Genomic DNA, 10397 nt, shown 5'->3' with positions numbered 1-10397 from the left:
TGAATGGAGACATGTGATTTATGCAATGGTCTTCTATTCTATGTGTTTGTAGGTTCAAGATGGCTGTCAAATCCTGGCTGTGCTCCAGGATGCAGCCGGAAGCAAAAATAGCCCTGTAGTGGTCTACTGTCAAAGGTGACAGGCAATAACCAAAGCTCGTCACTTTTAATATTCGCCAGGTCATGGCGACTGGAAGCACATCCCGTCACCTTTGAAAATCCCAAGTGACGTGCATTGTCCTACGCCCGTCACTTATGAGCGCAGTATAGGTGATGGGCGTTGTGTTATACCCGTCACCTATATTGGATAAAGGTGACTGACGGAGACATCGTAGGGGGGCCCTGGTCACCGAGAAAGGTGACGGTCTTTAAGTGAAGTCCGTCACCTATGATGTCATATAGGTGACGGGCAAACACCCGTTATCTTTCAGTTCAAAACAGTGACACAGTAGAAGTGACGGGCGCGATGCTTGTCACGTTAGGAAGATGATGCCCGTCACTATAGGGTGGTTCTTACATAGGACAGTGAATAATGGGTGAGTGACCCAATGCTCGATCCGGAGGTTGAAGAAGATGATACAGAAACAATCCGATTGAACATGGACTTACACAAACGATAGGATGGCACAACCCTTTATTTGAGACTAGAACAAATTAAAAACAAAGGAATTATTACACGTACGATCAGATCCTCGGACTCGCAACGAAATGGTACAAGCACACGACACGACATTTATTCTTAGCTTGCATCCGGACACCATCGCCGCCACAGTGCAGCGTGATGCATTGGTCGACCGTCCATGAGTGACCAGCAGTACGGAGCGAGCTTGCATCGACCACCAGTAGTAGTACTACTAGTTCTGGCTCTGGTTCTCGATCGTCGGGGGAAGGTGGACCTTGATCTCCTCATCCGTGCGCGGCACGAGCACGACGTCGACGGTGGTGTCGCCGTCGCCCATGACGTCGTCCAGCACGTCGTCGATGAAGAGCGTGATCCTCCCCTTCAGCGTGCCGCCGCCGGCCTTGGAGCTCGGCACGACGGCAAAGCTGCCGGCGTACTCGCTGTGGTCCGGCCCCACCTTGCCGGCCTGGTCCCCGGGCACGCCGATGGCCACGTCGAACATGTTCGCCACGTTGGGGTCGTACTCGATCCCCTGGATCACGAGCACCCGCTGCTGCCCCGGCTGCTTCGCCGGCACCACCACCGCCGCCACCTCCATGACCTCCCCCATTGCCAGCATCAGCGGGTACGCCAGCGCCTTCGCCGGCGACGCCCGCAGGGGACCGTCCTTGCCCTTGCCGCGGGGCACCAGCGGCTTGATCTTGCTGGTCAGCCACGGCAGTGTTAAAACATTTTGGATCACTAGGAGTAGATCGTGTGGTTGAATAGCTTTCCGTAGAGGAAAATATCTTGCTCCTGCCGCCCCTTGCCATGGCGCTCTTTTGGATGCGCCGGAGTGGACATCGCAGGGGCGGCGGCGTCGCCATGCAGCGGCGACGATGGCTTGATGGCGCTTCCCGTCGCTGTCAGCCTCTCCCTCTTGATCGGACTAGGGTTAGGACGGTGGGAAACAGTGACCGCGGGTGAACCAGATAGCCCAAGCCTCTAATCACCACCTCCACTTTATAGGGCTGCGCGACGGGGCCCCACCAGCCTCGTCTTGGGCTGGGGCGTCCCCGATCAGGACGCGAGTCAAGGTTGGCCCAGTCGTTGGACTGGCCTGGTGGAGATCAATACTAACATTCTCCCCCTTGATCTCACCTTTGTACTTTAAAATTTCTCAATTTGAACTTAACTCTTTACTTTCTCTTTAGTTACTTTGCTATTGGCCTCATCTCATTGCAGATCAGTATGTAGAGCGTGCCTCATCATGACAGTTATTAGTTACCGTCAGACTTAACAGCCACAATGTATCTTTCTGTATTGAAACAAAACCTTAACCTTTCTTTGGGCCCTTTAGTAATCCAGAAATCGTAGGCTTCCCGTAAAACCCATGTCGACTTGGGCGGTAGGCCTTTTGGTAAGCGGATCCGCAAGCACTTGCTTGATACTTTGGTGCTCCATGATTTCATATGATTCTGGATTTTCTCCTTTGCAATATATAACCTTTTGTCAATGTGTTTGGCAGCACACTTGACATGTTGCCATAGGAGTGAAAACATTCGAATGGTATATTGCTGTTGTCTACCATTATCAATTCCGGGTAATGGTTTCCTTAACCATTTTGCCTGTCCTGTAGCCTCATATTATGCTAAACTTTGGGTATACATAACCCATGATATCATAACTATTTTGCTTTGGAGCTTTTCCACAATAAAACTCCAAGCGCGAGTGTTAGCTACTACTGTGGGCTTCACTGAACATCTCGCCAAAACTTAATTCTTTTTACTCACAACTTTTTGAGAGTACATGTTCCTTTCTTACTTAGCATGAGACTGACAATACTTTGCTAAATCGCAAAAACATTCTATAACTCCATTCCAGTGATCTATTGCTGGACTGGACTTCTGCCAAAATGTCCCGGATACTTGCGCTATGCCAGGGTAAATTCTTTTGAACACTAATTATGCTTCCAACAGCTGAAGCACATGGAACCTTTTCTTTTGATCGATCATATAACGGTTCCTGGAATCCAAAAAATTCCAAAACTATTACCCTTGACAATAGGACAGGCGTAGGCTTACTCGCATGTATACCATATTTCTTTAGAATTCTTTTCTAAGTATGCTCTTTGCGATAGTCCTAATACCCCTTTTTCTTTTATACCAGTGAATTTCCATTCCTCGAGCGAATGGGTATTCACCGAGATTTTTCTTATCTAAATTAGAGGTCATAATAACCTTCTTCTTTGAACTTTGCGGGAAAGGTATTTCCCATCTTTGAACTTTGCATATTTGCAATTTATCATCTTGCATTTTCCTTAACTTAAAACCCAAAACTTTTCTTTGTTCTCACATAACTTTAGATACCACTATTCTGTGATCTGTTGTCATCAGGTAGTATCCTAATGTTCTTTTCTTTCCACAACAAAAAACTATTTGGTTATGTCATGAATATACTTTCATGTACAAATCTCCGTTGGGAGATATTGCTCCAACATCCATCTGATACAATTCTAAAAGTGGTATACTACCATTGTCATTATGATTCTAAAAGAATCTTTTCATGAGACTATTAGAATGTCTCATCATAACATTTTCTTTGAATAAAGCCTTTTGCTACAAATCGCGCTTAGCAACTTTCCAATTCCCTCTGGAGTCACATTCTAATCTTGTAGACCCATTATAGCCTACTGTATTGGCTCCATTAGGAACTTATTCTATGTTCCAAAATAATTTTGGAACTTGCCTCATGACATCTTCCATGGCTTCTTGCCACTTCGATTAATGAGCGCCTCTCGTGGCTTCTCCAAAAGAGGTGAAATCAACTTCATTTGTACTTCTTCACTTACGTACATTTTTTTATCCTTTAAAAATAGATGGCTAAACATATAGCTTTCTGTACGGGGCTATTGCCACTCTTTAATGACAAAAGTCAATTGTCACCTCAAGTTCTATCATATTGTAGTGCTTGGAACATTGGAGTGAACGTACGGTTCCACTTCTCTTCAAGTCTTAGTTCTTGACATACTTTACTGTCCCAGATTCTCCCATCTATTGTAAAGATGAAATATCTTATAACTTTTGTTTGGGTTTAGTCTTTCCAAGCCTCATAGGGTGCTATAAGCACTACCTTTTTCTTTCGATTGTTTTGAGACTTAACTATCTTTTCTTCCTCTTTGGAGCTGAAAAACTTCAGAAATTTTGCTTGTTATTGTGATTGGGGTATCAATGTTATGACCGTTGTACTCCCTTTTCGGTCATATTCTTCTTTAATAGATCACTCTTGCTTTAAAATGCATCGCATTTAACTTTGTGGGGGAATTTCTTTCTAAAACTTAATCTCTCTTGTCTTTCTAATCTTTCTCCCCCTCGAAATATGGCACAAACCTTGTTGCCATAATTTCGAAACTATTTTTAACACTTGCGACGAGGAGTCTTTTATTACTTGGTTTATTGACATGACCTAGTCATGCAAAACAATGGGAGTACCTTTTTTTTCGGTTCCATTTCAAGAGCTCATCGGAGTTCTTTATATTGTTACACTTTCAGGAACTCGCCAGAATTCTTCATATTGCTATACTTTTGCAAGTCATACTTGCTAAAACTTTCTTTTGTCATTCGGCTCTTTTCAAGTCACTATCCAAAATATGCCACTATAGTAGTGCATGAGAATTGCTGGGATAGCTTAAAAGCTCCCCCAGATTTCTTCACTTCTATGTGATACTCATGTCGCACGTGAGTCATCACAAAAACTTTAAATGCATTAGTAATACATGTTAAATTCAACATTGGTCAAATTGAACTTGCATCAAACTCATTTCAACCATTATCTTTAGTGTTGTTGAAGGACGAGATAACACTTTATAGTGATAAAACTTCAGTCACAATGACTAAAACATGCGCATATACTTTCTTTTCTGATTAAATCTTCCCGTTGGTTCCAATTTAATCAGAAAATTTAAGGACCCTAAAACTTTAGTGAGAGAAACCGAAACCTTCTCGAAAACAGTTGCATCTCTTTCCATAATAACTAAAAGTCAGAATGGAACCAGCACTTTTCTTTCTTAACCTCAACTATGCAGCTGAGTAACTTTAAAACTTTATATGTAATGTTGATCGGAATCAACTTTTGTTTGTTAATTTCTCTCTACTTGGGAAGAATTGTATGTCTTAATTTAACGTTGGTCAAAATTAAACTATACAACTTTCCTTTACTTTCAATTCTATATCACCGTTGGTCAGAAATAGAACACATGACAAGAATAAAAATTATAATATTGCCATCATCAACTTTGGTCAGAAAATGACAACATCATAATAAACTTTAAATTTTGTTTCTTTTAAAAGCAAACTAATGCTCAACTTGACACTTACAATGGTAAAATGGTGCCAAAACAACCTTTCTTTGACTTTCAACAGTGGAAGCTTTTCTTAACCTTAAAATTACAGGCTCCTTTTTCCCACAAGGAAAAACTCATCTGAGTTTATCTTTCTATATTGCAGCGAAGAACTTTTCTTTCTTTCATAAGCTTTTCTTTGTCTTTCTCTATTCTCTAAAAAAATGATCACTATGATGCAAAAAAGTCAGAGAATTAACATTGAACTTAAAATCACAATGAAATTATAATATTGTTATCATCAACGTTGGTCAGAAAATAACAATACCATAATTAACTTTAAACTAATATCTTTCTTCTCCTCTATATAAATTGTCCCGTTGGTTCTAATTTAAATAGAGGATGAAACTTTTACTTTGCAGCGGAAACTTGAATATTCTATATCGAGAAATATTATTTTATTCCTTTATTCTCCTAAACAATTTACACATTGGTGTAAAATTGAATGGAGAACAATTATCATCAAATTCATCAAACTATCATTGAAAAAAAAAGCTTCTAAAAAATAGAAATACCTAAAGCTTTTGATATTGTGCTTTCGGCCCAGTGGCCAAAACGCAGCGCTCAACTCGGCCCGTTCTACCCACGCGCGCGCGGCCCATGGCCCACCTGCGCGCTGCGAGAACCGCGGCCCCGCGCTCCAGGCCACAACCTGGGCCTGGGTCGGGAATGCGCCTTCCCTCCTAGGCCCAAAACGGCCCGACCAGCGCCAGCCTCTCCTGGCCGTCGGATTTGATCCGATGGCCGGCCGCGAACCTCGGCGGATCAAAACCCGCGGCGCCCGGTTTCCTCGGAAACCCTAGCTCATTTGTCTCTCCCTCCCCTTTCTTTCACCGCGCTGAGCGGCGGCGGCCATGGCGGCCGGAGGGGCGCGGCGCCGCCGCGGCCCCGCCCCTTGCCGGCGCCGGGGAGGAGCGGCGCCGCCGGAACGTGGCCGCTTGGCTCCCCCCTTTCTCTCTACACCACCGAATGGCGGCGGGCTCTGGGCGGAGGTGGCCGGCGCCACCGTCGGCCCCCTCGTCGGCGCGCGCGCTCGCCCGTACGGAAGCGCGCCGCCGTCGAGCGGCCTGGTGGCGGTGCCCTTTGCCCCAAAATCGCGCGCATGTCCAAGGCGAGACGGCGGCGGCTCAGATGCCCCTATCCGCGCGACGGTGGTTGTGCGCCAGAGATCCGGCGCCTCTGTGTGGTCTTTCCCGCGCTTTCAAGGGACAGCGGCAATGGTGGGTGCGGCAGGGGCCCGAGGTGGGTCCCGCCGATTCTCTTTGTGCAAGGGTTAGGGTTTCTGTCTTCATTCGATTTGCATCGAAATTACTTTCTTTGGTTCTTTCGATTCATGACTGAATCCACTTTCCAATTCGATCTACACACTAGATCGGCTCTGATGCCATTGTTAAAACATTTTGGATCGCTAGGAGTAGATCGTGTGGTTGAATAGCTTTCCGTAGAGGAAAATACCTTGCTCCTGCTGCCCCTTGCCATGGCGCTCTTTTGGATGCGCCGGAGTGGACGTCGCAGGGGCGGCGGCGTCGCCGTGCAGCGGCGACGATGGCTGGATGGCGCTTCCCGTCGCTGTCAACCTCTCCCTCTTGATCGGACTAGGGTTAGGACGGTGGGGAACAGTGACCGCAGGTGAAACAGATAGTCCAAGCCTCTAATCCCCACCTCCACTTTATAGGGCTGCGCGACGAGGGCCCACCAGCCTCATCTTGGGCTGAGGCGTCCCCGATCAGGACGCGAGTCAAGATTGGCCCAGTCGTTGGACTGGCCCGGTGGAGATCAATACTAACACGCAGGTCCTTCTCCGACTCGACGTCGTACGTGTACCCGAGGTTGCGCGTGTCGAGCACGTCGCGGAACTTGATCCGCACGGGCCGCGGGTTCTCGACGTCGTCGTAGAAGACGAAGCTGGCGTCGAGCCACTCGGGGTCCTTGAAGCCCTCGCCGCCGAGCTTGGTGGACCAGATGTGCCACATGCGGTCCACGTTGGCGTGGTGCGAGTAGAAGAGCGGGTCCCGACCCGCCGAGCCGAGGAAGCCCATGTCGTTCTTGCAGTGGTATTTGCCGTCGTGGCCCAGGAAGCCGCCGGTGTCGGCGGAGCACGCCTTCCCGTCCGGCGCGCCGGAGCGGCCCACCCACACGTGCATGGCCGTGTGCGCCATCCGCTCCAGTGAGCCCGGGCCGTTGGCGTCGCTGCAGAGCTTCTCGCCGAGGAACGCCCGCGCGCCCTTGCCGCACAGAATTTGCTATATACCACGCCAGAATGAACATATATGTATATATTATATATGAACATCTATGTTATATATGTAATATATATAGACAAATATATGTACCTGCTTGTACATGGTGCAGAGGTTCTTGTTAACAAGGGCCTGGTACTTGTCGTCTTTGGAGCCGTCGAAGGGGATGAGGGGGGCGTCGGTGGGGGGCGTTGAGGAAGTCGAGGTCGACGAGCTTGTCGAGGCGCGACTGCTCGCGGTTACAGTTGTAGAGCGGGTTGGTGAAGGAGTCGTCCCTGAAGAGCGGCGGCACGACCATGCCGGCCGGCGCGTCCCAGTTCCAGAAGGGCAGCGCGAAGGTGTCGTCGCCGATGAGCTGCCCGAGGGCCTTCTCGTAGAAGTAGATGTACATGCGGTGCCACGGCGCGAAGATCCACGAGAAGTGCACGTCGAAGGGCCGGTTCTTCTCCGCCGGGTCGTACCGGTAGTGGCCGTCGCAGTAGGACTCGTGGATCGCCGCCTGCGCCGCGAAGCTCAGCGGGTGCGACGCCGGCAGCCCCTTCATCTTGGCGATGGCCTCCTTGTACTTCTCCTGGTACTCCCGGCTCAGGAGGTGCGCCGGCTGCCGGACGCGCTTCACCGTGCTTTCCGGCGTGAAGTCGACGGGCGACGGCGGCGGGCACGGGAACTCGCTGTTGGGGTCCGTGCACTTCACCAGGTTCTCGTTCACCTCTTCGCCCTTGCGGCAGCTCCCCGCGGTGATGATCGCCTCTGGCTGCGCGCCGGACGCGAGGCCCGGGTACCCGACGAGGCCGGCGGCGACGCCGCCCAGGCTGGTGAGCACGTCCCGGCGGGGGAGCCAGAGGAGGCCGTCGTCGTCGCGCCCGCCGGCGGCCCTGCACCACACGGTGCGGCGGGGGTAGGTGGCGGTGGTGGTCTTCTTGGACGGGCATGCAGAGGACTTGGCCGAGGCGGCGGGAGCCACCACCGCCGGGACGAGGGGGCTCGTCGAGCTACCGAAGGCGCTCGCCATGGCGCCGTTCATGGCTTTCGTGAGAGCCTGATAGTGATAGGTGTTATGGTGTACGAGGATCTTGGGATGGTGCCTGCTGCGTTGGGATGTGGCCATTATTTATAGTGGATGATCGATGGCAGGAGCCTGAGCCAATTATTCGCTGCTCTCTCTTCCTGTCCGGTACGTGCTTAAAGCCGGCCGGCAACCGGCCAGAAAACCCCCAACTACCCAAACCACGACCTGAGAAAATATCCACACGTGATCTACTAAAAAGAATTTAGGAGTAGGCTAATCCCAAACCGTTTCTTTCAAGACATGCTTTAGTAGTCTTTGAAGATTTTAAATATATGTCATGTCTTGTATGTTTTGCAAAACCTGCCGACAAAAGAGTTTTTTATGAGTGGGAAAAACGTTAGAAAAATACATTCTGTCGGGAAACTAATAGGCAGATTTATTTCCGCTGTTAACCTATACTCCTCCTACTTGAGAGTATTTGCCTGTCGACAGACACAAATAATCTCCCTGAGGGTTTTCAGCGCACAGAAAAATTCAGGTTTCTAGTAGTGAATGCGTGCATGGTACCAGACTGTTGTACAGAACCAAAGTCAATTTTGTTGTTACATGTGTACTACATCATTATAGGACCAAAATATGTGTACATTTCAAAAAGTTGATATTCGTACCTCAGTTGAATCCTCGAGAAGATATTCCTTATTACGTCTCTTTCTTTTTTATTTATTTGCCATGTCAGCAAAATATCCTAGGTGGCACACACTACTAGAGAAAGGCTAATCAGTAACGGGTGAAATAGGGTATTAGTACCAGTTTAACAACCGGTAATATGAGATCGAGACACCGGGTAAATGACCAGGTACTAAAGCATTTCGCCTCGAAAAAATGATAAACCTAGGAAAATGCTCACACACACGCGAAGTCACAAGTCACGCAAATTTTTCACGCAAAATACGTGTGTGCGGCAGCTGAGATTCAAACCCGGATCCTCTTGTCTCGCACGTATCCTCCTTACCATCTCACCTGCATAGTATTTGTGATTGGGATAGACATATTTTTTTTTCTTAAAGTGACTTGTGGAGAATCCTTCAGTACCAGGTGGTAACACCAACTGGTACTAAAGGCTCCTAGGCCCTTTGGTCCATCTCCAAATATACCGGTAGCCCTGGGACCCGGTACTAATGCTAGTATTAGCACCGGAACTAATGACAACTAGTATATTTGGGATGGACCGATAGCATATTTTCTACTAGCGACATAATCAATATAATACTACACATTGATTAGCGCAAAGAGTAGAAGGCAGTCGCCATCCTAAAAGGATTGGAATTCTAATTTTATCCTACCTCAAGCTACCTTAACTTTGACCAAGTTTACAAAAACAGCAATATCAATGATACCGAATGAGTTCATCGGAATCATCAGGAACAACAATTTTCATAATATATCTATCTGATGGCATGAATATTCATATTATTTTCTATAGATTTGATCAAACTTTAGATAGTTTGACTTAGGATAAATCAAGATAGTTTTTCGAAATGAAGTTAATATATATTGTATTAAAAGTATTTCAGGATTGCATGTTATAAATTTCTCAAGCAATTCTAGCAGCCTTCACTAGAAGGCCAATTTTGTTTGTTTTAATTATCTTTTTTTCCTAGTATTAAATACTTTTTTGAGAACGTGTTGCAAACACGTGTTTTATTAGGAGGAATAGTAGACATACAGTAACACGGCCTCGAGTTACAATACCACTTAGAGCAAGTATTATAGTAGACTGTAAGCAGGCTAAATGCTGAGATGGAAGAGAGAGGAGAAAAGAGAGAGGAGAAGCGGGCTCTAAGCTTACAGTCGGCTTCGACACGAGAACTAAGGAATTCCGTGAGAGAGACAAATGGGCCAGATATTAATGATGAATGACTAACCACTATATATATGAGTGGGTTGAGAGGTAGGCTGCAAAGATCCTTACTGCCAACAGCAGGCTGAATTATTAACCTCGCTCTTAAGCAGTGGCAAACGATCCCACTCATCTCTGGTTGGGAGCAGCGCAATAGATAGGGACGGGTTTTGCTGCAGAGAGCACATGCACTTGTTCGCAAGCCCATGCAGTTGCGAGGAACGTGGCCACAACATTGATAATTAGGTG

The 10397-nt window shown here is 47.4% G+C and overlaps 1 pseudogene; it reads right to left on the bottom strand.

Annotated features, from left to right (window-relative positions):
* Positions 1-666: 666 nt before the first annotated feature.
* On the bottom strand, positions 667-8285 carry LOC120711654 (annotated as a pseudogene).
* Positions 8286-10397: the final 2112 nt, after the last annotated feature.

Source organism: Panicum virgatum, chromosome 6K (genome assembly GCF_016808335.1).
Source record: "Panicum virgatum strain AP13 chromosome 6K, P.virgatum_v5, whole genome shotgun sequence".
NCBI classification, from domain to species: Eukaryota; Viridiplantae; Streptophyta; class Magnoliopsida; order Poales; family Poaceae; genus Panicum; species Panicum virgatum.
This window is presented reverse-complemented; position numbering and strand designations above follow the sequence as displayed.